This window comes from Pristiophorus japonicus, chromosome 3 (assembly GCF_044704955.1).
Source record: "Pristiophorus japonicus isolate sPriJap1 chromosome 3, sPriJap1.hap1, whole genome shotgun sequence".
Taxonomy (NCBI): Eukaryota; Metazoa; Chordata; class Chondrichthyes; family Pristiophoridae; genus Pristiophorus; species Pristiophorus japonicus.
In genome coordinates, this window is record NC_091979.1 from 211,569,682 (window position 1) to 211,597,170 (window position 27,489).

At 51.1% G+C, this 27,489-nt stretch overlaps 1 pseudogene; it reads right to left on the minus strand.

Annotated features, from left to right (window-relative positions):
- Positions 1-27,489, minus strand: part of LOC139255146 (uncharacterized) — a 62,409-nt pseudogene that overhangs the window by 18,652 nt on the left and 16,268 nt on the right.

A 27,489-nucleotide genomic window follows, 5' to 3' on the forward strand; every position in this document is an offset into this window, starting at 1 on the left:
GAGAAAGACCGTGCGACTGGAGAGAGAGAGACTGGAGAGGGGGGGGGTCGCTGGAGAGAGAGAGAGAGACTAGGGGGGAGAGAGTGACGAGGAGGGAGAGAGAGAGAGAGAAAGACTTGGGGTGGGGGTATCGAGAGAGACTGGGGGATGGGGGAGAGAGAGACTGCGGAGGGGAGAGAGAGGTGCAGGTTGGAGAGAGAGAGGTGGGTGGGGGGAAGAGAGAGAGATGCAGAGGGGAGAGAGATGGGGGTAAAGAGAGAGAGAGAGAGAGAGACTGGGGGTGGGGGAGAGAGATGGGGGGGAGATCGAGAGATGGAGGGGGAGAGAGATATGTGGGATGGAGAGAGAGATGTGGGGGTGGAGAGAGAGAGAGAGATGGGGTGGACAGAGCGAGAGATGAGGACGGGAGAGAGAGATGGGGAGGGGAGAGGGAGAGATGGGGAGGGGAGAGAGAGATGGGGAGGGGAGAGAGAGAGAGATGGTGGTGTGGAAAGAGATATAGAGAGAGAGACTGGGGGTGGGGAAGAGAGAGAGAGCGAGCTGGTGAGGGGAGAGAGAGAGAGTCTGGGGGGGGGAGAGAGGGACTGGGGGTGGAGAGTGAGACTGGGGAGTGGGGGTGGGGAGAGAGATTGGGGTGTAGGAGGGAGTGAGAAATTGGGGAGGTGGGTGGGTGAGAGACTGGACGGGGGGTGAAGAGAGAGATGGGGGGTGTTGTGTCTTGGATAAATTCAGACTAAATACTGCAAGCTCAAAGTAAGTGTGACCGTAGTCCTTTATTACAGATCTCAGAGTGCCTCTCCAGTCTGTTAGGCCTCCTGATATACAAGTGCTACCAAGGGATTGTTGGATCCCGTGGGACTCCAGGGGATAAGCCCTCTGATGGTTAGACATGGGAATTACAGATTTACATACATAACAACACTCCCCCCTGCAAAGTCAATAGTGTAACTATTTACAATGTGAATCAATCTGGGGCCTTCCTTTCCCTGGTTGATCATCTCGGTGCAAATGTTGGTGTTGGTGAGTCATTTGTTAGACCTTTGCTGTGCTGCTGCGCAGCTGGCCTTGCTGGGCTGCTGCGGGTGATGGGTTCTGCTTCGTGGTCAACTGCTGGGTCGGTTGCCACTTGTGTGTGTGTTGGAGGGTCGAAAAAGGTAGAGTCTATTGTGGGTTGTTCTGGATAGTCCATAAATCTGAGTTTGGTTTGGTCCAAGTGTTTTCTGCAGGTGAGTCCATTCGAGAGTTTGACCACAAACCCTACTCCCCTCTTTGGCCAAAACAGTGCCAGGAAGCTACTTGGGACCTTGTCCAGAGTTCAACACAAATACAGAATCATTTACTTCAATTTCGCATGACACATTTGCGCGATTTGTTGAAGCTGCCTGCTCTCTATCTGTTCGTGTAGATCATGGTGGACTAACAAGAGCCTTGTCTTAAGTGCCCTTTTCATGAGCAGTTCAGCGGGCAGGACCTCGGTAAGCGAGTGGAGCCTTGTGCGGTAACTAAGCAGGACTCGGGATAAGCGAGTCTGCAGTGAGCCTTCAGTTACCCTTTTCAAGCTCTGCTTGAGTTTTGAACTGCTCGTTCTGCCTGGCCGTTGGACGCTGGCTTAAACGCAGCAGACGTGACATGTTTGACCTTGTTGCGAGTCATGAATTCCTTGAATTCGGCACTGGTAAAGCACGGCCCATTGTCACTTATAAGGACATCAGGCAGGCCATGCGTGGCAAACATGGCCCGTAGGCTTTCAATGGTGGCAGTGGACATGCTTGACGACATTATCACACATTCAATCCATTTGGAGTACGCATCTACAACCACTAAAAACATTGTTCCCACGGTTTGGAGGGCCAAGACCATAAACTTAGTGGCACCTCCTTGGATGCATTGCTTAACTGGGAACATGTATTACATTTGTGCACACAGGACTCTATGTCTGCATCAATACCGAGCCACCACACATGGGATCTGGCTATCGTTTTCATCATTACAATGCCTGGGTGGGTACTGTGGAGATCACTAATAAAAGTGTCCCTGCCCTTTCTTGGCACAACTACCCAATTTCCCCATAGGAGGCAGTCTGCCTGTATAGACATTTCAGCTTTGCGCCACTGGTACGGCTTTATTTCTTCCTGCATCTCTAACGGGACACTAGACCAACACCCGTGGAGCATACAGTTTTTTACGAAGGACAGTAAAGGGTCCTGGCTTGTCCAGGTTCTAATCTGTCGGGCGGTAACAGGTGATTGCTCACTCTCAAATGCTTCCATTATCATAACTAAATCTGCAGACTATGCCATCTCCACCCTGGTGGTGGGCAATGGCAGCCTACTGAGAGCATCGGCACAGTTTTCTGTGCCTGGCCTATGGCTGATGGCGTAGTTGTTTGCGGACAATGTGAGCGTCCATCTCTGGATGCGGGCCGATGCATTCGTATTTATCCCCTTATTTTTAGAAAAGAGGGATATAAGCGGCTTATGGTCGGTTTCCAATTCAAATTTGAGCCCAAACAGATATTGATGCATTTTCTTTACCCTGTAAACACACACTAACGCTTCTTTTTCGATCATACTGTAGGCCCTCTCGGCATTGGACAGACTTCTGGATGCATAAGTAACCGATTGCAATTTCCCAAATTCATTAGCTTGTTGCAATACACACCCGACCCCATACGACGACGCATCACATGCTAGTACCAAACGTTTACATGGATCGTACAACACAAGCAATTTGTTTGAACATAACAGCTTCCTAGCTTTCTCAAAAGCATTTTCTTGGCTTTTACCCCATACCCATTAATCTCCTTTACGCAGTAAAGAGTGCAAGGGTTCTAACAGTGTGCTAAAACCCGGTAAGAAGTTAACAATATAGTTCAGGAGTCCTAGAAACGACCGCAGCTCCGTCACGTTCTGTGGTCTCAGTGCATTTTTGATTGCCTCCGTCTTCGAATTGGTGGGCCTGATGCCGACCGCCGCAATTCTTCTCCCCAGGAACTCCACTTCAGGTGCCAGGAAAACGCACTTCGAGTGTTTTAACCTGAGCCCCACACGATTAAGCTGACTAAGAACCTCCTCCAGATTCTGCAGGTGCTCGACGCTGTCCCGACCTGTAACTAAGATGTCGTCCTGGAAGATCACGGTGCGCTCATCTCTGGATGCGGGCTGATGCATTCGTATTTATCCCCTTATTTTTAGAAAAGAGGGATATAAGCGGTTTATGATTGGTTTCCAATTCAAATTTGAGCCCGAACAGATATTGATGCATTTTCTTTACCCCGTAAACAGATGCTAGCACTTCTTTTTCGATCATACTGTCGATCGACTTCAGCAAGCTTTTCATGTTCCTCTGGAATATCGCTTCGGCCGATCGAATTCCAATTGGGCATCCGTTGTAAACGAAAAGACCTTTGTGTGTGTGGATGCAGGTGAGGCCTTTCGAAGATTCCTCCAGCTCCTGCATCATGTAGGCCGAGGTCAAGTCCAGCTTCGTGAACGTTTTCCCTCCCGCCAGCGTTGCAAATAGATCATCTTCCTTGGTAGCGGGTATTGATCCTGCAGCGAGAAGCGATTGATAGTTACTTTGTAATCACCACAAATTCTGACGGTGCCATCTTCCTTGAGGACTGGAACAATCGGACGGCCCACTCATTGACTTTGAACGGCGAAATGATGCCCTCTCATTGCAGCCTGTCCAGCTTGATCTCCACCCTCCCTCTCATCATGTACGGTACTGCTCTCGCCTTGTGATGGATCGTGCCTGCGGAAACAAATGGATCAGCACTTTTGCTCCATGGAACTTCCCAATGCCTGATTTGAACAGCGAGGGGAACTTGCTTAGGACCTGGGCACATGAGGTGTCGTCGACGGACGAAAGCGCTCAGATGTCGTCCCAGTTCCAGCGTATCTTTCCCAGCCAGCTCCTGCCGAAGTGTGGGGTCATCGCCCAGTGTGCAGCTCCATCACAGGAGACCTTTACGGTAGCACTGCCAATTACAGGAATCAGTTTCTTTGTGTACGTTCTAAGTTTGGTACGAATGGGAGTCAGGACTGGCCATGAAGCCTTGTTGCACCACAACTTATCGAAAGTCTTTTTACTCATTATGGACTGGCTTGCACCCATGTCCAGCTGCATGGACACCGGGAGTTCATTTAATTCAACATTCAGCATTATTGGGGGACACCTTGTGGTAAATGTGTGCACCCCATATACCTCTGCCTCCTCAGTCTGAGGCTCTGGTTCGTCATGATCCACCGTGGATCTGTCCTCTTCTGCAACATGGTGGTTTGCAGGATTAGCAGGGTTTGCAGTTCGTCTGCACATATGTTGGAAGTATCCCATTGTTCCACAGCCCTTGCAAACGTACCCTTTGAAGCGGCATGAATGGAATCGATGATCATCCCCGCAGCATTAACAAGGTGTTAATGGCCTTGTATTCACCACCTTTGATGGCAGACTCTGAGTCATCTGCGGACGTGCAGCTGCAGGCATGTAAGTCCTGCCCTGTACATTTCGATTCAAAAACAATGTTACTTTGTTCACAGTACTTGTGGCAGCACTCATGTGCTGGGAAATTTGTTTGGTATTGTCACTGATGGTGATAAATGCCTGGGCTATCGCTATGGCTTTACTCAAGGTTGGGGTCTCTACAGTCAAAAGTTTGCGAAGTATTACTTCATGGCCAATGCCAAGCACAAAGAAGTCCCTGAGCATGTGCTCCAAGTGTCCTTCAAATTCGCAATGTCCTGCAAGGCGCCTTAGCTCGGCGATGTAGATCGCCACTTCCTGGCCTTCAAACCTCTTGTATATGTAGAATTGATACCTCGCCATCAGAACGCTTTCCTTCGGGTTTAGATGTTCCCGAACCAGTGTGCACAACTCATCGTACGACTTGTCTGTGGATTTTGCTGGAGCGAGCAGGTTTTTCATGAGGCCATACGTTGATGCCCTGCAAACGGTGAGGAGGATCGCCCTTCGTTTGGCAGCGTTCGCTTCTCCTTCCAGCTAGTTGGCCACGAAGTATTGGTCAAGTCGCTCCACAATGGTTTTCCAATCATCTCCCTCCAAAAATTTCTCCAGGATGCCCACAGTTCACTGCATTGTTGCATTGGGGTTCGTTATCTGTATCTCGTTGCCAGTTGTTATGTCTTGAATAAAGAGTCAGAGTAGTACTGCAAGCTCAAAGTAAGTGTGACCATAGTCCTTTATTACAGATCTCAGAATGCCTCTCCAGCCTATGAGGTCTCCTTATATACAGGTGCTCCCAAGAGATTGTGGGATCCCTTGGGACTCCAGGGATAAGCCCTCTGGTGGTTAGACATGGGAATTACAGGTTTACATACATAATAGGGGGGAGAAAGAGATGCGGGGTGGAGAGAGAGGGTTGTGGGGGAGAGAAAGAGACAGAGAGATGGGGAGTGGAGAGAGAGATGAGGCGGGGAGAGAGACGGGGGGGAGATTGAGAAATGGAGGGGGGAGAGAACAAGAGAGAGAAAGACTGTGGGGTGGGGCGGTGAGAGAGAGAGATACTGGGAGGGGGGGAGAGAGGGAGAGAGAGAGACTGGGGCCAGTGGAGGGGGGACGGGGAGAGAGAGAGTGAGAGAGACTGGAGGGTGGGGAGAGAGAGAGAGACTGCGGGGGGAGGGTGGAGAGAGAGAGACTGCGGGGGGGGGGTGAGAGAGAGAGAGAGACTGGTGGGGGAGAGACTGAATCGGGGGGGAGAGAGAGACTCGGGGGGGGTGGGGAGAGAGAAACTGGGGATGGAGAGAGAGAGAGGGAGATTGGAAGGGGTTGGAGAGAGAGACTGGGGGGGTTGGAGAGAGAGAGAGACTGGGGGGTGGGGAGAGAAAGAGAGAGAGACTGGGAGGTTGGAGGAGAGTGAGAGAGAGACAGACTGGGGGGTTGGGGGAGAGAGAGAGAGAGAGAATGGGGGCTGGGGTATAGAGAGAGACTGGGGGGTGGGAGGGAGAGTGAGACTGGAGGGATTGGGGAGGAGAGAGACTGTGGGGGGAATTGAGAAATGGGGGAGGGAGAGATGCGGGTTGGAGAGAGAGAGGTGGGTGGGGGAGGGAGAGAGAGAGGTGGGGGGAGAGAGAGATGGGGGGAGAGAGAGAGTGAGATGGGGAGAGAGAGAGAGATGGAGGGGGGAAGAGAGAGAGAGATGGGGAGTGGAGAGAGAGATGGGGTGTGGGGAAAGAGTGATGGGGAGAGAGAGATGGGAGGATGGAGAGAGAGAGAGGGAGACACTGGGGGTGTGGGAGAGAGAGAGAGAGACTGGGGCAGAAAGAGAGAAACACTGGGTGGAGAGAGAGACTGGGGGAGTGTGGGGGAGAGAGACTTGGGGGGAAGAGAGAGATGGGGGGAGGGAGCGATGCAGGGTGGGGGGGAGAGAGAGAAATGCGCACTGGAGAGAGGGGGTGTTGAGAGAGAGATGGGGGGAAAAGAGTAAGATGGGGGTGGAGAGAGAGAGTTGGGGGGGAGAGAGAGAGAGATGGGGAATGGAGAGAGAGAGAGAGATGGGAAGTGGAGAGAGAGAGCGAGATGGTGAGTGGAGAGAGAGATGTGGGGAGAGAGAGAGCGATGGGGTAGGGGGAGAGAGAGAGATGGAGGGGGGAGAGAGAGAGAGACTGCGGGGGGGAACGCTGGAGAGAGAGAGAGGCTGGGGGTTTGGAGAGAGAGAGAGAGAGAGACAGGAGGAGGGAGAGAGCGGGATACTGGGGAGGAGGAAGAGAGATAGAGAGACTGGGGGGTGCTGGTGAGAGAGGGAGAGAGACTGGGGGGAGAGAGAGACTGGGAGTGAGGGAGAGAGAGAGAGATGGGGGAGGGAGAGATGCGGGGGTGAGAGAGAAATGCGGGGTCGAGAGAGAGATGGGGGAGAGACAGAGACTGAGGAAAGAGAGAGAGGGAGAGAGACTGAAGGGGAATGGGGAGAGAGAGAGACTGAGGAGGGGTGTGGAGAGAGAGAGAGAGAGAGAGATTGGAGGGGTGCGGAGAGAAAGACTGGGGGATGCTGGAGAGAGAAGGAGAGAGACTGGGGGAGAGAGAGACTGGGAGTGGGGGAGAGAGAGAGATGGGGGAGGGAGAGATGCGGGGGTGAGAGAGAAATGCGGGGTCGAGAGAGAGATGGGGAGGGAGAGATGCGAGGGTGAGAGAGAAATGCGGGGTCGAGAGAGAGATGGGGGAGAGACAGAGACTGAGGGGAGAGAGAGAGAGAGAGACAGAGACTGAAGGAGGATGGGGAGAGAGAGAGACTGAGGGGGGGACGGGGGTGGAGAGAGAGAGAGAGAGAGAGAAAGAGATTGGAGGGGTGTGGAGAGAGAGACTGGGGGATGCTGGAGAGAGAGGGAGAGAGACTGGGGGATGCTGGAGAGAGAGGGAGAGAGACTGGGGGAGAGAGACTGGACGGTTGGTGCAGAGAGAGACAGAGACTGGGGGTTGGGGGTGGAGAGAGAGACTAGGAGGGATGGGGAGAGAGAGAGACGGGTAAGGCTGGAGAGAGAGATATAGAGAGAGAGACTGGGAGCGGAGAGTGAGAGAGAGAGAGACTGGGGGGTGGGGGAGAGAGAGAGAGAATTGGAGCTGGGGGTATAGAGAGAGACTAGGGGGGTGGGAGTGAGAGTGAGACTGGAGGGGGTGGGGGGGAAAGAGATTGGGGGGTGTGAATTGAGAGATGGGGAGAGGGAGAGATGTGGTGGGGGGAGAGAGAGATGCGGGTTGGAGAGAGACAAGTGGTTGGGGGGGAGACAGAGATGGGGTGAGAAAGAGAGATGGGGAGGGGACAGAGAGATGGGGGGAAGAGAGAGAGATGGGGAGTGGAGAGAGAGAGACACTGGGGGTGTGGGAGAGAGAGAGAGAGAGAGAGAGAGAGAGAGAGAGAGACTGGGGGGGAGAGAGAGAGAAACTGGGGCAGAGCGAGAGAGACTGGGGGTGGAGAGAGAGACTGGTTGGTGGGGGTAGAGAAAGAGACTGGGGGGTGGGAGGGAGAGAGAGACTGGGGGAGTGGGGGGAGAGAGACTTGGGGGGGGAAGAGAGAGATGGGGGGAGGGAGTGATGTTGGGTGCGGGGGAGAGAGAGAAATGTGCGGTGGGGAGAGAGAGAGATGGGGGGGTGGAGAGAGAGAGAGAGAGAGACACTGGGGGTGTGGGAAAGAGAGAGAGTGAGACTAGGGGAGAAAGAGAGAGAGACTGGGCAGAGAGAAAGAGACTAGGGGTGGAGAGAGAGACTGGGGGTGGGGTTAGAGAGAGAGACTGGATGGGGGAGAGAGAGACTGGGGGGGGGCGCTGGAGACAGAGAGAGGCTCGGTGGGGTGGAGAGAGAGAGAGAGAGAGTGACTGGAGGGGGAGAGAGCGTGATACTGGGGAGGAGGGAGACAGATAGAGAGACTGGGGGGGATGGGGGAGAGAGAGGGAGAGAGACTGGGGGGGAGAAAGAGATGATGGGGAGAGAGAGATGCGGGGGTGAGAGAGAAATGCGGGGTCGAGAGAGTGATTGGGAGAGAGAGAGAGAGAGAGATGGGGAGAGAGAGCGAGATGGGGGGAGAAAGAGAGAGAGATGTGGGCTGGAGAGAAAGATGGGGGAGAGACAGAGACTGAGGGGAGAGAGAGAGAGACTGAGTGGGTATCTGCCGGCGAGGGAGAGTGAGAGACAGGGGTGGGAGAGAGAGAGACTGGGGGGTGGGAGTTAGAGAGACCAGGCAGGGTGGGGGAGAGAGAGAGACTGGGGGGGCTGGAGAGAGAGGCTGGGAGTTTGGGGAGAGAGCGAGACTGTGGAGGGGAGAGAGAGAGAGAGACTGGGGGGGAGAGAGAGTGAGGGAGACTCGGGGGGAGAAGAGAAAGAGAGACTGGGGGTGGGGAGAGAGAGAGAGAGAGCGACTGGGGTGGGGAGAGAGAGAGAGAGACTGCGGGGGCTAGAGAGAGAGACTGGGAGGGGGGAATGAAAAGAGAGTGAGAGAGACTGGGGGGCTGGAGAGAGAGAGAGACTAGGGGTGCGCGTATAGAGAGGGACTGGGGGTGGGAGGGAGAGATAGACTGGGAGGTTGGGGGGCAGAGAGATGCGGGGGGAGAGAGACTGGGAGGGGGAAGAGAGAGATGAGGGGAGGGAGAGATACGGGGGGTGATAGAGAAATGCAGGGTCGAGAGAGAGAGATGCTGGTGGAAAGAGATGGGTCTGGAGATAAAGAGAGATGGGGTGGACAGATAGAGAGATGGGTGGGAGAGAGAGAGATGGGGGAGAGAGAGATGGCGGGGAGAGAGAGAGAGATGGGGGGGAAGAGAGACATGGGGTAAGAGAGAGAAACAGAGGGGGAGAGAGATAGAGACTGAGGGTAGGGGAGACTGGGGGTGAGGGAGAGAGAGAGAGAGAGACTGGGGGGGAGGTCATAGAGAGACTAGGCAGGGTGAGAGAGTCTGGGGGGTCTGGAGAGAGAGAGGCGGGAGTTGGAGAGAGAGAGAGAGAGAGACTTGAGGGGGGAAGAGAGAGATACTGAGGAGGGGGTGAGAGAGATGGGGGGAGGGAGCGACGCGGGGGGGGAGAGATGCGCGGTGGAGAGAGAGGGGGTAGAGAGAGAGATGGGGTGGAGTGAGAGAGAGTTAGAGTGTGTTATATGTGTATACTTGTATTTACTCTGTACAGCCACCAGAGGGCTCATCCCCTGGAGTCCCAAGGGATCCCATTAGGAGCACAGGTATTTAAGGAGGCTTCACAGGTTGGAGAGGCACTCTGGAGACCTGCAATAAAAGACTAAGGTCACACTTTACTTTGGGCTCACAGTGTTCTGACTCTTTCTCTATACACAACACGCGCCGAGATACAGATAGCGAATCCAAAGATGCAGAGAACAGTGGGCATCCTGGAGAAATTCTCGGAGGGAGATGATTGGGAAACTTTTGTGGAGCGACTCGACCAATACTTCGTGGCCAACGAGCTAGATGGGGAAGAGAGCGCTGCAAAATGAAGGGCAATCCTCCTCACCGTCTGTGGGGCACCAACGTATGGCCTCATGAAGAATCTGCTCACTCCAGCAAAATCCACGGAGAAATCGTACGACGATTTGTGCACACTGGTCCGAGAGCATTTGAACCTGAAGGAAAGCGTTCTGATGGCGAGGTACCGGTTTTACACCTACAAAATATCTGAAGGCCAGGAAGTGGCGAGTTATATTCACTAGCTAAGATGCCTTGCAGGACATTGTGAATTTGAAGGACATTTGGAGCACATGCTCAGAGACTTTTTCGTTCTTGGCATTGGCCACGAAACCATACTTCACAAACTTTTGACTGTAGAGACCCCAACCTTGAGTAAGACCATAGCGATAGCCCAGGCGTTCATTGCCACCAGTGAAAATACTAAGCAAATCTCTCAGCACACAAGTGCTGTTACAAGTACTGTGAACAAAGTGATGTTGTTTTCGAATCGTAATGTACAGGGCAGGTCACACATACCAGCAACTACACGTCCGCAGATGTCTCAGAGTCCACCATCAAGGGTGATGAATGCAAGGCCATTAACACCTTGTTGGCACTGCAGGGGTGATCATCGATTCCATTCATGCCGATTCAAAGAGTACGTTTGCAAGGACTGTGCAACAATGGACACCTCCAATGAGTGTGCAGGCGAGCTGCAAAGCCTGTTAAACCTGCAAACCACCATGTTGCAGAGGAGGACAGATTCACAGAAGATCACGATGAACCAGAGCCTCAGATCGAGGAGGCAGAGGTACATGGGGTGCACACATTCACCACGAATTGTCCCCCGATAATGCTGAATGTTGAACTAAATGAACTCCCAGTGTCAATGGAGCTGGACATGGGCACGAGCCAGTCCATCATGGGCAAAAAGACTTTTGAACGGTTGTGGTGCAAAAAGGCCTCAAGGCCAGCCTTAACTCCAGTTCGCACGAAACTAAGAACTTACACAAAAGAACTGATTTCTGTAATTGGCAGTGTTACCGTAAAGGTCTCCTACGATGGAGTGGTGCACAAGCTATCACTCTGGGTGGTACCGGGCGATGGTCCTACACTGCTCGGCATGAGCTGGCTGGGAAAAATACGTTGGAACTGGGACGACATCCAAGCGCTATCGCCCGCTGACGACACTTCGTGTGCCCAGGTCTTAAACAAAATTCCTTCGCTGTTTGAACCAGGCATCAGGAAATTTCAAGGAGCAAAAGTGCAGATCCACTTAATTCCGGGGGCGCGACCCATCCATCACAAGGTGAGAGCAGTACCGTACATGATGAGAGAAAGGGTAGAGATTGAGCTAGACCAGCTGCAAAGAGAGGGCATAATTTCCCCGATCGAGTTCAACGAGTGGGCCAGTCCTAACGTCCCAGTCCTTAAGGGAGACGGCATCGTCAGAATCTGTGGCGATTACAAAGTAACTATCAATCGTTTCTCCCTGCAGGACCAATGCCCACTACCAAAGGCCGACGGCCTCTTTGCAACGCTGTCGGGAGGGAAGACGTTCACGAAGCTGGATCTGATTTCAGCCTTCATGACGCAGGAACTGGCGGAATCATCAAAGGCCCTCACCTGCATCAACACGGACAAAGGTCTTTTTGGTTATAACAGATGCCTGGTAGAATCCGATCAGCGACGGCGATATTCCAGAGAAACATGGAAAGTTTACTGAAGTCGGTCCCCCACACCGTGGTCTTGCAGGACGACATCTTGGTCATAGATCGAAACACAGTCGAGCATCTGCAGAACCTGGAGGAGGTTCTTAGTCGACTCAACCGCGTGAGGCTCAGATTAAAACGCTCGAAGTGCGTTTTCCTGGTGCCTGAAGTGGAGTTCCTGGGAAGGAGAATTGCAGCAAATGACATCAGGCCCACCAACGCGAAGACGGAGGCAATCGAGATTGCCCCGAGGCCACAGAACGTGACGGAGTTGCGGTAGTTTCTGGGACTCCTGAACTACTTTGGTAACTTCTTACCGGGTTTCAGCACACTGTTAGAACCACTGCATGTCTTACTACGAAAAGGGGACGAATGAGTTTGAGGCAAAAGCCAAGAAAATGCCTTTGTAAAAGCGAGAAAATTGTTATGCTCAAACAAATTTCTTGTGATGTATGATCCATGTAAGCGTTTGGTACTAGCATGTGATGTGTCGTCATATGGCATCGGGTGTGTATTGCAACAAGCTAATGATTTCAGGAAACTGCAACCGGTTGCTTATGCATCTAGGTGTCTGTCTAATGCAAAATTCAAAGAACCCCCCGTTTGGCTCATTCAAAAGGAAATTTAATTTGGGACTATCTACCGGAAAGTTTGAAATCCGAAAGTGCTTGTGGAAGAAACTGCGAACTTTAATTGAATTTTGGACATTAAAAGACAAATTCGAGCCTGTGGGCGGGCCTAAAGAACTAAGGAAGCCCACTTGATTATTGGAACTGTCTAGGTGTTGAGACTAAGTTAACTTGTCTGGAGGAATGGACATTTGAAAACCCTTCTCCACAAGAGACATTTACATTACAACAATAATTCAGAGATGGCCAGCCATCAAATCAAACTGAGCAAAGCCATCTTCGACATGAATAAGAACAAAGGGCCCACTGCAGCCTGCAACGAAAACCCAAGCACAAAAGAACATTGCGATTAGCAAGCTAATATTTCCATCAGGACATAGATTTAGAAGTGCAACCCACCCAAGACATATTAACTTTTAACGAGCCCGCCAAAATATTACAAAGAGAAGTCAAGCCCACCAAATTTAAACAAAGAATTCTGAACTGATTTGGCGCGAAGATTACAACTGCTCAAACAGTATAACTGGACCCCTGTTTCAACAGAGGGTATGCCATAATGCTCGTGCTATACTACGACTATGCCATCAAGAAGGGAGAGAAACCAACGTGACAGTTGTAAACTAACTTCTCCAGCCTCGAAGTCCTGAAGGCCTGAAGGAAGGAAGAACATCATCATCGCGGCAGCAACCGACCACAGCCAACGTGGTCCGAATGAAAAACCACCGCGATCGACCAAACTCAAAACAAAACTCCAACAGGAAGAAACCGATGAATCGAAAAGTTTCCACTCTACACTCTAGGCCTGACTACCAACGGGTGAAAATATTACCAAAAGAGACTTTGAACCTATTTCTAACAAAGAAAACCGCGTACATAGATCCAAAACGCGCCTTACCGCATCAGCGGACTCAACCCAACTGAAGATTGCACAGTAAGAAGTCTTCTCTGACATTCGGTGTACAGCAACCAGTACCTACAGATTTCAACGAACCCTGAAATCGCAAACTACCGCTAACTGACCAGAAAGGATTGGTAAGCATAGTCCCTGCCTGCCCTGGAGTCTAATTTAGCTAGAATTAGGTATTGGGAGGTGGGAGGTGTAATTTTTATTGTAACCCCCTTTGAATGTGTAATGTATTGTTCTTTATTCGAGTGATTAGAAGTTTGACATTGTATTTTCTTGTCTTTAATAAAATCAAAGTTCTTCTGTACCAAACCAGTTGTCCTTTGCACTTTATCATAGCCCCCAAATAAATCCAGAGTCTAGAACCCAAGGGAGTGGGAGCGATTCGAACCGCTCAAGTAGGTCAGAGGTGAACCTGAGCCCCGGGACCACTCCTTACAAAATGGCGACCGCGGCAGGACTCTGGTATAAGGAATGTGATGTAGAGAGTGCTGGTTTGGCGCAAAGAACTAAGATGGAAGAGAGGATTTTCTCTTATGTGTATAAGAAAGTCAATGTCACTAAAGAATGGGTGCTTGGTCTATTGCACGCTGAGCATCCAGCGGACGCTGCAGTCCAGTGGACAGCAAGCAAGAATCACAAAGAAGCAGTAGAGAAGGCAATTTGGCTTGTCTGTCTACAGCGACAGGTCCAACTCCTAGAGAAAACCAATGAGACACGACAGGCAGAGTTATGAGAATGCGCAGAGAACTACCAAGAAAGGGTTATGTCAGAAGAAAGGTGATGGGGAGAACTCGGTAAGCTAAAACAGGAAAGGACCCAGATAATGGAAAAATTTAAAAACAGTCAGGACTATTTTCAATGTCAGGTTACCGAGGCCAAAAAGTAATGAAAAGTAACAGAGAGGAAAGCACTCGCCTCACCCGACAAGTAAAAGAGCTCCAGTAAAAGATGTGCAGGCAGCGTATAAAGTAGCTAGCACTAATGGGTTTGAATCGGGAGACCACGGTCCCTGCCAGCAACAAATTAAAAGTTTAAACCTTGCTCTATCCAAGGCAAAAGGCATGGTATACCTAATAAGCCCGGGTACGCCCCAGATAAAACTGGAAAAGAAGGAGGAATCTACCCGGCCACCACCTGTGGCACCGGTGACTACACTGGTGCAGCAGCAGGAGGGGCAAATCAGTTACGAGGCGGACAGATATAGTGAACCACCACCATCTGTGGCACCAAGTTTCGGCTCAGCTTGGCAGCAAGGAGGAGGGGTAGGCGAGCCAGAACAGGGAGAGCCAGAAACAGGGCCAATGTGCCCGATCCGGCAACAGAAGTTTTGCCCGCCCCTGGAAAGTTAGTTTGTGGTCCCCCACACTCCCCACCAGCTTAGGGCTATGATAAGCCACCTGGGAAAACTAACTCCAAAAGGAGACCCCCTCAGTTCACTTTATGGAGGTGGAACAGGGAGGGGATATTAATGGATGCGACGATGCAGAAATGGCAAAGTTGCTCCTCCTATCTCTAGACAGCAAGCTGTACCAGTCCCTCTCTACTGGGAGCAAAAGGGAACGGAGAACACTTGCTGTCATGCAGAAAGATATTTTAGAAGCCATGGGCTGCAATGACGGAAGTCTCTTCTACAGAATGGAGAAAACGGTGCAGCTCGTAGGGGAAACCCCACAGGCTTTCGCAGACCGACTGTGGCCTGTTTACCGTACTGCCTGTAGTGGGGACATAGACAGAGACCACTTAAACCCGGACGAGTTAGTACACTGGCTCCAAAGCCTAGTAGCTAACAGTTTACCCCGAATAAGAACCAAGGCTGAGACCTGGTTCGACCCCAGAGATCCCTAAGCCACCGAAGAGGGAGTGCATAGGCAACTGACCCTAGCTTACCGAAACGGCAGAGGGACGGAAGAGTTCCCACAAAAGGGAAGGGTTCATGAAATCCGACCTAGCCAAGATAAGAGGGAATGGCGCCACAAGGGGGGTAACCCCTCCGATACAAAACGTACCTGCTTCGGGTGCGGAAAAAGTGGGCACTGGAGAAAGGATTGTAGAAATCCCTGGAAGAATAGCACAGGAAAGAGTTCTCCAGCTTCAAGGGCCGAGACAGATAAGCCAGTCCGTCCCCACTCATTCGATACCTTCCCAACCGCAGTCTGAACCATATTAGATGGCCCTGGGAAGGTAGCCACCGCCACCGATACCGAAATTCCATCTGCCCCCTCCCAACCAAAACAGTGACTAGGACAGGCACAGCCTGTCCAGCTGTGCTCCCTCGAGTATGATGAATAGGGGAGACCGACCGTTCAAATGGAGGTGGAAAAGGTGAAAGGGACTTACCTACTGGACACCGGTGCCTCAAGCACCCTTGTCTATGCAGCTAACCCCGCCGCCTCACCTCTGTCTATCACGGTCCCCTACAGCTTGGTGGGTTTCACAGGCACTGAACAGTCTGGCTCATTCTCCATTCCACTCTCCACTCATTTAGGTACAGTCCACACTAAGTGGACTTCTGTCCTGATGAAATGGGAGCAGGAAGGGAGAGGGATCCTGGGGGCTGACTTCATCCTAGGCCACGGGATCCTAGTGGATTTAAGAAACCACTGCCTTTGGGGGTCAGTCTGTACAGGACAGGAGAGTGAGATGATGGTTATCCCGGGAAAACAAGGAAAAGGGACAGTGTGCACCATGAAACCAAAGGAGGGTTACGACCTTGAATCACTGGTCAGTAACACTCCGATAGAATATCAAGAATATGTGAGGAAAAACCTTGCTACTTTTGCCACTCACAAAAACGATTGTGGGAGAATAAACAGGGTCGAGGTTAGCATAGATGGGAACCCCATGACCCGACCACAGAAATAGTACAACTTCCCCAGGGAGGCGGAAGCAGACATGGAAACAGCCTTGGGTTCTCTGGTTACACAGTGGGTATTGAGACCAATAGAAACCGGACAACTCCTGGAGAGCTACGGTGGACTATCGAGTACTCAACCATAACATCCCCGCCTGTGCACCCACGGTTGCTGCTGTCACCGACCTCATTGGAAGTATCCCAGCCTCCATGACCATCTTCATGGTGCTGGATATTTCCAACGGGTCTGGTCCATACCTTTAAGAAGGGAAGTTCAGTACAGGTTTTACCTTTAAAGGGCATCAATACACTTGGAACTGTCTCCCTCAGGGCTTCCACAACAGCCCCAGTATTTTCCATCAGTGTATGGCCAACTGTTTAAAGAGTTTCAGCAGATCCCAGCAATTAGTACAGTATGTAGATGACCTGCTCCTGTTCACCGATGAGGGGGAGGAGCATGTCTCACTGCTGGCTGAACTGCTGGAGCTGCTGAAAGAAGAAGGGTTTAAAGTAAACCCCAAGAAGGCACAGATCGGCCTGAAGGAAGTAAATTTACTGGGACTGGCTGTGCGCGCTGAGGAAAGGGCCATTGACAAAGCTAGAAGGGAAGCAGTGCAGAAGTTACCCGCCCCCAACACAGTCACAGGAATAAGATCTTTTCCAGGGCTAACCGGGTACTGCAGAGATTTCATTGAAGATTATGCAGCCACCGCACACCCTCTGCTCCGACTCCTGCACAAGGGAGTGGAGTGGGAATGGGACAAAGGTTGCGAGGCAGCATTTATCCAACTCAAGAAAGACCTGCAGACTGCGCCAGCTCTAGGGGCTATCGATGGGGGTAAAGAGTTTTTCCTGGAGGTAGCAGCCAGTGGGGACAGCCTGAGCGCAGTACTGCTCCAAGAGTGGCACGGCCAGCTGAAACCAATGGTCTACTCCTCCAGGATACTCAGTGATGTGGAAAAGGGATGCTCCAACTGTGAGCGGCACCTCCTAGCCACTCATTGGGCTGTGAAAAGATCACTGATCTTCACAGGGGGTTCTCCTATCACACTCCTTACCCACCATACACCCACCCAAATGCTCCTCGACGGGAGAATCAAGGACGGGACCGTGAGCATTGCCCGCATTGCTCGCTGGACCCTGCTCCTCTCTCAAATGGAGCTAAGGGTGAAGGGTCTCTGTGAGCCGAGGCTTGCAGCCAACATGATTTATCCAGGGACAGCCCACCGGTGTTCTGTAGAATGGGTATGGGTAATTGACATAGGCTTTCTGGCTGGGTTACACCCCACAGGCTGAGAGATCTATGTGGACGGTTCAAGCACGGTATCTGAAGGTGAACGACTCACAGGCTGCGGAGTTTATAACCCCGAGGCAGGCATTTCCCTGACGATTAAACTCCCCAGCACTATGAGCGCCCAGCACGCTGAACTGTCTGCAGTGGTGTACGTAGTCACACACCCCGAAGAATTCCCTACCCCATACACGCTTTGTTCGGACAGTATGTTCACATGCAATTCGTGTATGGAGTACCTAACTATCTGGTACCGCCACTCATACACATCCGCAGACGGGAGACCCCTGGCAATAAAGCCCTACTGGAAAAAATCATGAAAGCCGTAGGGGAGGAAGGGAATATCTATATATATAAAGTGAAGGCACATTCCACCACTGAACCCCGTAGCGAGGGAAACCAGCAGTCTGACATGTTGGCCAAGCAGGGGGCCTGCACAGGCAACTCTGGGATCCGTACAACCCAGGACCCATCGCAGCAGTCAGGGGCAGGATGGGGACGGCAGGGAAGGCAGGGATAGCTTTGCCCCCGGACCTAAAAATGGTTCAGACCCAAGACCCCGTCCTCAAAACTGTCCTGAAAGGGGAAAGGATAGACGGCCCGTACGGCACCGCAGCAATTGCCATTAAAGGAGGCATGCTGTTCAGGGGGGAGCAATGGGTAGTACTGCAACAACACCGGAGAGAATTCCTCCAGCTGGCCCATGAGGGTCCAGGAGCAGGACACCCTGGACCTGAGACCACTTGGCAACGAGTGGAACAGACAGGGTGGTGGCCAGGACTCAGGGAAGATGTCCGCGAGTTCTGTGCTAGCTGTCTGGTGTACGCGGCCAACAAACCCGACCCCCAGAAAAGAAAGGTGTTTATGGGACAAATCTGGACAGTAGAGGGACCCTGGCAGTCGATCCAAATCGACTACATCAGGCGCCTACCCACTGCCCAGGGAGGTTACAAGTACTGCCTAGTATTGGTGGATGTATTCACCAAATGGGTGGAAGCCTTCCCATGCCGAACAACCACTGCCCTGGGAACAGCCAGGATCCTGGTCAGAGAAGTGTTCACCTGATGGGGACCACCATAATACGTGGAGTCGGACCAAGGGAGTCACTTCACCGGGCAGGTGATGCATGGGATCCTTAAGGTACTCGGCATCAAAGGAAAATGGCATGTCGTCCACAACGCGCAGTTATCCGGGCCTGTGGAGCATTTAAATCGCACCATCAAAGAAAGGCTGCGCAAAGAGACAGGGAACTCACCCAAAGGGTGGGTAGAGGTCCTACCACTGGTCCACATGGGGATCCGGGCTAGCCAGTCAAAGAGCACGGGGTATTCCCCATACAAGCTAATGACCAGCAGAGCCATGCGAACCCCCACCCATGTGTTAGCCCCGGTACTCACGGAAGGTAAGCTTAGGGAAGTGAGCCGGGACAGCTTTGTCAGGAATCTGTTTGAACACCTTAAACAGATTCACTGGCAGGCTGCTAACAACATGGGAAAACAGCATCGGAGCAACCGACTGCTGCTAGAACCCCGCAAGCACCACGAGTGGAAGATAGGGGACCAGGTTATGGTGAGAAACTACGCTTGAGTTGGGGTCTTTGAGGCACTGTACATGGGACCGTACCACATTGTCGACAAGGCAAGCCCCATGGTCTATGCCATAAAATTGCCCCACCGTACAAAATGGTTCCACATAAATCAGTGCAAACTTTTCAACCCGGGGCAGCAGCTAAACACAAGGGACAGCCAAAACCTGTAAACCGTGCTAAGGACAGAGGCCCCAAGCCAACAGCCCCCGACTGTGGAATTCCCACAGGGGACGTGGTAGACCCACAGGCTGCACCTACAGGAGCAGTGGACTGTGTTACTGGAGGAGCTGTCCCCCCCAATCATTTGGGACTCGGACGCGCCCCCAGCAGCCGAAGCCTTAAGAAGGATTCTCCGCACACCACAGCCAAAGACACCGTGGTCACCAGCGCTCCAATTTGAATGGTTCAGCCCCGGGAAAGGGACCTTCCGCAAAAGGGTACCTAAGGTCAGAGACCAGCCCGCGAGCAGGGACACCCAGCCGGTAGCCTCGGGAAACGAGGGACCCTCAGAAGAGATAGCGGTGGACCAGCCACCAAGTGGGAGTCCCCAGACCGTAGCCCTCGACCAGGCAGAACCCCCAGGGGAAGAAACAAACCAGGCAGCCACCCCCACCGGAGGGGATGTTCCCCCGATAGTGTGGGACTCAAACCCACCTCCGGTCAGGACACTCTGGGTCCGGTGGTGCAAGCCGACCTATTACCGACCTCGCTGGATAACCAGTAGAAGAAGAAGAAAGAAAGAAGGCAGGAATTAACCTGGCCATCCGGAGACGGGTGGCAGATGTACATATATAGTACAATGTGAATTTAAGAATGTTTAGTGAGTAATTTAGAGTAGTGTAAGATTGTGTGTAATGATAAGTGATATATGTATTAGTGACTGGGGTAAGGAAAAGAATCTACCTGTGCAGCTATTAAAAGAGGCACAGGCTGGGTAATACCCGGGAGTAAGAAGAATCTACCAATATAGCTATTAAGGAAACACCGGTAAGATAAGAGCAAAACGGCTGTGAGATAAAAGTTAGAAGCAGACATCAGTCCACAGGGAACTGAATAAGACAGCCAGTCAATTAAAGACTATGAGCCCAAATTGGAACTTGGTCACCTTTGTCAAGTCAGAGAGCTTTCTCAGGGCTAGACAATCTGTTTTATGTGCCCCTACAGGAAAGAGAACAGTACGAGAAGGATCCTGTTCCTGCTCGCCCTGATGAGGATGAGCAGCAGCGACCGAGGAGACGTGGAAGAATCCCTCATTTACGGATGTTCAGGAGGAAGAACACCGATCGTAACCGCCGGGGGTGGCAGCCCAGCCGTGGAAGAACTCGCCGTTTACTCCCACGAGAGAAGATGGTCAGGGTGGCTGGGATCTAACTCTACCCGCTACTCCAGCCAGGAAGGTTTTACCTACGGGGAGGCCTCAGTTCCATGCTCCCAGATACGGATCATCGCTGCCCGAGTCAGTGTTACAGAGGGAAAACGTGTATGTTTGACTTGCAAAGGAAACATTCCCCTGGGAAGATGGTGGTGGCTCAGAAAACTCAGCAAGGAGGCATGGGATCAGGAATCGGACTGGGAAAGACGCGGTAATGATATGTACCGCACCATCACGGGGACACGGGGAGGAGTAAAAGTGTGTTGGGACAAATGGTGGGAATTTGAACAAGGAATTTACGTTTGCATGTGGGGTTCAGAGAATATTTGTCCCGCAGGCATATCGATCGCTTTCGCCAGACAATGACAAGATGAAGGGGAAGGGATGGGGTGGGATTCTAGCCTACACGGGTGCGCAGTCTCACACTCCCCACTCCCAATTAATATCGCTGAACTAAGAGCACACATCCTGCCCACAACCCCACCAATACGCACAGTAATAGAAACGTGTCCGACCACCACCAAGGGACCTGGGAATGGATTAGTATTGGTACCGACCGAAAAGATGTTATACCAGGGGGTACATTATGCAGTAGCTTCAGTAATATTAAACCTTACCGAAGTACACCTACCTGCATGGTGCCCAAAGGAAACAGCTGCTATACCAGGCCCTACTCAGAGACATGTTCAAGAAATTTTATGAGTTAGACTTTGAAAATGTAGACAAAGCAGACCTATACACCGTAAAGGCTAGGAACACCATGGGTTCGGGGAGATTTAGAAGGGGAATCATAAATGATGTTTTTACCGCCTACAATACAGGATGCTCTGCAATAAATAGCCTAGATGACATAGAACTACAAACACAGATAAACGGTTTAAAGAACCAATTGAGGAAAATCCTGAAACAAGAGAACACAGTAGTAGGTTCAGAACTACACGAGGACCAGGCTATGACTGTCCATTTAAAAGAAATAGTGGCTGAGCTGGAAATACATGCACAGACAGTGAATGCACTCATACGGGAGGATAGAAACGATTCTGACCAGGCTGCACAGAACAAGGTGTGCGTATTGTATGGGGTATGGTTGTTGGGCGAGAGCGCAACAATCTGGAGGATTTAAAATAAGGTGTAGTCCCCTCTTGGATCAGGAACAAGCACCTCGCAGCCCTCCACCCGTACAGTAATTCACTAAGCCCGTGCCAGCTCCGCCTAGCCTCTGAAGCCTACCCTGTCCCAGTAGACTGTGGGAAATCTAACCACACTATTATGGGGATAGTATTAAGGATGCCGGTCATGGGTGGGACAGCCTGACCCGCACCAGTATACCGGGTGGAGAACATTGGAGTTATTCAGGGAGGTGCACACATTCGTTTCGCAGTGGTCCCACCCTATGTCATAAAGTGGGAGCACGCTGTAACGGGTACTGACCTCTCCGGGTGCCGGAGCCGAGGTGCACACGTAATACTGTGTCCCCAGTACTTGAGTGCCCATTCTAAGTCACAGTGTGGGTTTAAAGCTGCTGGCGCACAGCCTATTAACTGCACCATGGAAGTAATGGCACAAGATCATGTCCCTCCACAAGTGGCATACATAAGGGGTAGGACATATTGTGTCACCACCAGTGCACCCCACTACCAGCATGGGCACTTCTCGTGTCCGGTAAGTGACAGCAGTTTTTGCTTCAGACCTGAAGCATCAGTTCAAGTGGCCCAGGAACGGATTGTCCCCATTCCTGAACCCTCCACTGTCCACCTCACTGTGAAGGAAAACATTACAAATCTGCAGGGTTATGTTGTACATTTTGGCTATGCAATTCCCCCTCTACCCGAACATCTTACCGCTCTGCTAAAAGCTGTAATTATCTCACAAAAACACTTCAATACTCTAGAACAGAAAACAATTGAAATAGGGAAAAAGATTCTCGAAATCACAATTCCGCTTTGGTGGGACCTTTTCAGAAATATAGAAGTCCCAGTCTGGATCCGAATCGCTATCCACACTTTAGTTATTTGTCAACTCGCGATTATTCTTTACTTATGGTGTCTCACTTGATGAGTGAAATGCAGAGGCCGTCAGGTCAGGCACCAAAGGGTGCTATACGCTCCTTGGCCGAACTTGGGAATCGTGCAGGGAGGGGTGACACCATACTACCATGTTTAATTTGTGTTTGATTTTACCTGCCGTAAACCGCAAAATCTCGAGTGTTGTAAGAGTGTCACTTAAAATGTGTTTAACTATGTACCTTTATTTTACTAAACTTAAAATGTGTTTGACTATGGAACTTTATGTTACTTGAGAATGTGTCTTGACTATGTGCTTTTATTTTACTGAGCTTAAAGTTGTATTTGATTGAATACCGTTATTTTACTGTGAAAACCAAGTAAAGGAGGGGCATCATTCCCCCTCTATGCTGTAACCGAATTATAGTGATTGTATTCGCCTGTAAATTGCATTGCATTTCAACGGGGGATGCACGTTAATGTCTAGCTAGTATAAATGCAGGGAAGGTTGACTCTTGGGATCAGGAATTTTGCTTACCTTGTTTGACACTCAAGAGTGTGGAGTGTCAACAGGGAGGACTGATGGGTGCAAAATTCACCAAGAACCCCCCCAGTGTTTGGGCTCATTCAAAAGGAAATTTAATTTGGGACTATCTACTGGAAAGTTTGAAATCCTAAAGTGCTTGTGGAAGAAACTACGAACTTTAATCGAATTTTGGACTTTAAAAGACAAATTCGAGCCTGTGGACGGGCCTAACGAACTAAGGAAGCCCACTTGATTATTGGAACTGTCTAGGTGTTGAGACTAAGTTAACTTGTCTGGAGGAATGGACATTCGAAAACCCTTCTCCACAAGAGACATTTACATTACAACAATAACTCATAGATGGCTAACCAGCAAACCAAACTGAGAAAAACCATCTTCGACATGAATAAGAACAAAGGGCCCACTGCAGCCTGTATGCAAAAACCCAAGCACAAAAGAACATTGCGATTAGCAAGCTAATATTTCCATCAGGACATAGATTTAGAAGTGCAACCCACCCAAGACATATTAACTTTTAACGAGCCCGCCAAAATATTACAAAGAGAAGTCAAGCCCACCAAATTTAAACAAAGAATTCTGAACTGATTTGGCGCGAAGATTACAACTGCTCAAACCGTATAACTGACCCCCTGTTTCAACTGAGGGTATGCCATAATGCTCGTGCTATACTACAACTATGCCATCAAGACTAGGAGAGAAACCAACGTGACAGTTGTAAACTAACTTCTCCAGCCTCGAAGTCCTGAAGTCCTGAAGGAAGGAAGAACTTCATCATCACGGCAGCAACCGACCACAGCCAACGTGGTCCCAACGAAAAACCACCGCGATCGACCAAACTCGAAACAAAACTCCAACAGGAAGAAACCGAAGAATCGAAAGTTTCCCCTCTACAATCTAAGGCCTGACTACCAACAGGAGAAAACATTACCTCAAGAGACTTTGAACCTATTTCTAACGAAGAAAACCAGGTACTTACCCCATAGATCCAAAACGCGCTTTACCGCATCAGCGGACTCAACCCAACTAAAGATTGCGCAGTAAGAAGTCTTCTCCAACATTTGGGATAGGGCAAGCAGAACCTACAGATTTCAACGAACCCCAAAATCACGAACTACCGCTAATTGACCAGAAAGGATTGGTAAGCATAGTCCCTGCCTGCCCTGGAGTCTAACCTAGCTACAATTAGGTATTGGGAGGTGGGAGGTGTAATTTTTATTGTAACCCCCATTTGAATGTGTAATGTATTGTTTTTTATTAGAGTGATTATAAATTTGACATTGTATTTTCTTGTCTTTAATAAAATCAAAGTTCTTCTGTGCCAAACCAGTTGTTCTTTGCACTTTATCACAGCCCCAAATAAATCCAGAGTCAAGAACCCAAGGGAGTGGGAGCGATTCGAACTGCTCAAGTAGGTCAGAGGTGAACCTGACCCCTGGGACCACACCTTACAAGGCTGAGAGAGCTTACAGCATGATTGAAAAAGAAGCGTAACTGTGTGTCTATGGAGTGAAGAAAATGGATCAATGCCTGTTTGGGCTAAAATTCGAATTGGAAACTGACCATAAGCCACTTATATCCCTGTTCTCCGAAAGTAAAGGGATAAATACCAACGCATCGGCCCGCATCCAGAGATGGGTGCTCATGTTGTCCGCATACAGCTACGCCATCTGCCACAGGCCAGGCACAGATAACTGCGCCGATGCTCTTAGTAGGCTGCCATTGCCACCACGGAGGTGGAAATGGCGCAGCCCGCAGATCTAGCCATGGTTATGAAAGCATTTGAGAGTGAGCAATCACCCGTCACTGCCCAGCAGATCAAAACCTGGACAAGCCAGGTCCCCTTATTATCTGTAGTCAAAAACTGTGTGCATCACGGGAGCTGGTTCAGTGTCCCAGTTGAAATGCAGGAAGAGATAAAGCTGTTCCAGCAGCATAAAGATGAAATGTCTATACAGGCAGACTGCCTTCTGTGGGGCAATCGAGTAGTGGTCCCCAAGACGGGCAGAGACACCTTCATCAATGACCTCCACAGTACCCACCCAGGCATCGTAATGATGAAAGTGACAGCCAGATCCCACGTGTAGTGGCCCGGAATCGATGCGGATTTAGAGTCCTGCGTTCACAGATGTAATACATGCTCGCAGTTAAGCAATGTACCCAGGGAGGCGTCGCTAAGTTTATGGTCTTGGCCCTCCAAACCTTGGTCTCGGGTACACGTCGACTATGCAGGCCCGTTCTTAGGTAAAATGTTCCTTCTGGTTGTAAATGCGTACTCCAAGTGGATTGAATGTGACATAATGTCGGTTAGCACATCCACTGCCACTACTGAAAGCCTGTGGGCCATGATTGCCGCACACGGCCTACCCGATGTCCTGGTGAGCGACAACGGGCCATGTTTTACCAGTGCTGAGTTCAAAGAATTCAAGACCCGTAACTGGATCAAACATGTCACATCCGCCCCGTTTAAACCAGCGTTCAATGGTCAGGCAGAGAGAGCAGTGCAAACCATCAAGCACGGCTTGAAGAGGGTAACTGAAGGCTCACTGCAGACTCACCTATCCCAAGTCCGGCTTAGCTACCGCACGAATCCCCACTCACTCACTGGGATCCCACCTGCTGAACTGCTCATGAAAAGAGCACCCAAGACAAGGCTCTCGTTAGTTCACCCTGATCTACATGAACAGGTAGAGAGCAGGCGGCTTCAACAAAGTGCATATCATGATAGCGCAAATGTGTCACGCGAGATTGAAATCAATGATCCTGTATTTGTATTGAATTATGGACAAGGTCCCAAGTGGCTTCCCGGCACTGTCGTGGCCAAAGAGGGAAGCAGGGTGTTTCGGGTCAAACTTTCAAACGGACTCATTCACCGGAAACACTTGGACCAAATCAAACTCAGATTCACGGACTATCCTGAGCAACCCACCTTGAACCCTACCTTTTTTGATCCCCCAACATACACACCAGTGGCAACCGGCACCACAGTTGACCACAAAGCAGAACCCATCATCCACAGCAGCCCAGCAGGGCCCAACACACCAGGCAGCCCAGCAAGTCCAGCTGCACAGCAGCCCAGCGAGGGTCCAATAAATTATTCAACAACACCAGCTTTCACACCAAGACAATCAACCAGGCAAGAAGGGCCTCAGATCGACTCACATTGTAAATAGTTACACTATTGACTTTGGCGGGGGGGGGGGGGGAGTGTTGTTATATATGTATACATGTATTTACTCTGTACAGCCACCAGAGGGCTCATCCCCTGGAGTCCCAAGGGATCCCATAATCCCTTAGGAGCACAGGTATTTAAGGAGGCTTCACAGGTTGGAGAGGCACTCTGGAGACCTGCAATAAAAGACTGTCACACTTTACTTTGAGCTCACAGTGTTCACTCTGACTCTTTCTCCATACACAACAGGGGGGAGAGAAAGATGGAGGAGAGAGAGAGAGATGGCGGAGGGAGAGAGAGACAGACTGGGGGGGAAGAGAGTGAGAAAGACTCGGGGGAGTGGAAAGATAGAGCGACTGGGGGGTGGAGGGGTGGAGAGAGAGAGACTGGGAGGGGAGAGAGAGAGAGACTGGGGGCGGGGGAGAGAGAGAGCGAGAATGGGGGGGGAGAGAGAGTCTGGGGAGGGCTGGAGAGAGAGAGATAAACTGCGGGGGGTGGAGAGAGTGAGAGTCAGAGACTGGGGGTGGGGGAGAGAGAGAGAAACTGGGCGGTGGGGGTAGACAGAGAGACTGGGGTATGGGAGGAAGAGAGACTGGAGGGGTGGGGGGAGAGAGACTGGGGGGAAGAGAGAGATGGGGGAAGGGAGAGATGCGGGTGGGGAGAGAGAGATGTGGGGTGGAGAGAGAGAGGTTGAAGGGAGAGAGAGAGATGGGGGTGGACAGAGAAAGAGATGTTAGTGGACACAGAGAAAGATTGGGGTGGGGTGAGAGAGAGAGAGATGGGGGAGAGAGAGAGAGAGAATTGGGGGGAGAGAGATGGAGGGGGAGAGAGAGAGAGACTGGAGGGGACTGGAGAGATAGAGAGACTGGGGGTGGAGGGAGAGAGATACTGCAGGGGTTAGAGAGAGACACTAGGGGGGGAAGAGGGAAACTGGGGGTGGGGGGAGAGGGTGAGAGAGAGACTGGGGGGGTGAAGAGAGAGAGATAGAGAGACTGGGGGTGCGATGGAGAGAGAGAGACTGGGGGCAGGGGAGAGAGAGATGGGGGGAGAGCGAGAGAGAGAATCTAGGGTGGGTGGGTGAGAGAGAAACTGGGAGGGGCTGGTGAGAGAGAGAGACTTGGGTGGGGGTGGTGGAGAGAGAGAACTCGGGGGCAGAGAGAGAGAGACTGAAGGGGGTGCGGGGGAGAGAAAGAGACTAGGGGAGGTGGGGAAGAGAGAGAGATGGGATGGGGGAGAGAGAGAGAGACTGGAGGATTGGGAGAGAGAAAGAGAGAGAGAGAGACTGCGGGTGTGTGGGGAAGAGAGAGACTGCGGGGTTGGGAGAGAGAGAAAGAGATGGGGTGGGTACAGAGATGAGGGTGGAGAGAGAGAGAGATGGAGGAGGGAGAGAGAGAGAGACTGAGGGGGGAGAGAGAGACTGAGGGGGGTAGAGAATGGGGAGCAGGGAGAGAGAGAGACTGGGTGGGGGGGTAGAGAGAGAGAGAGACTAGGGAGGTTGGGGAAGAGAGAGAGACAGGGGGG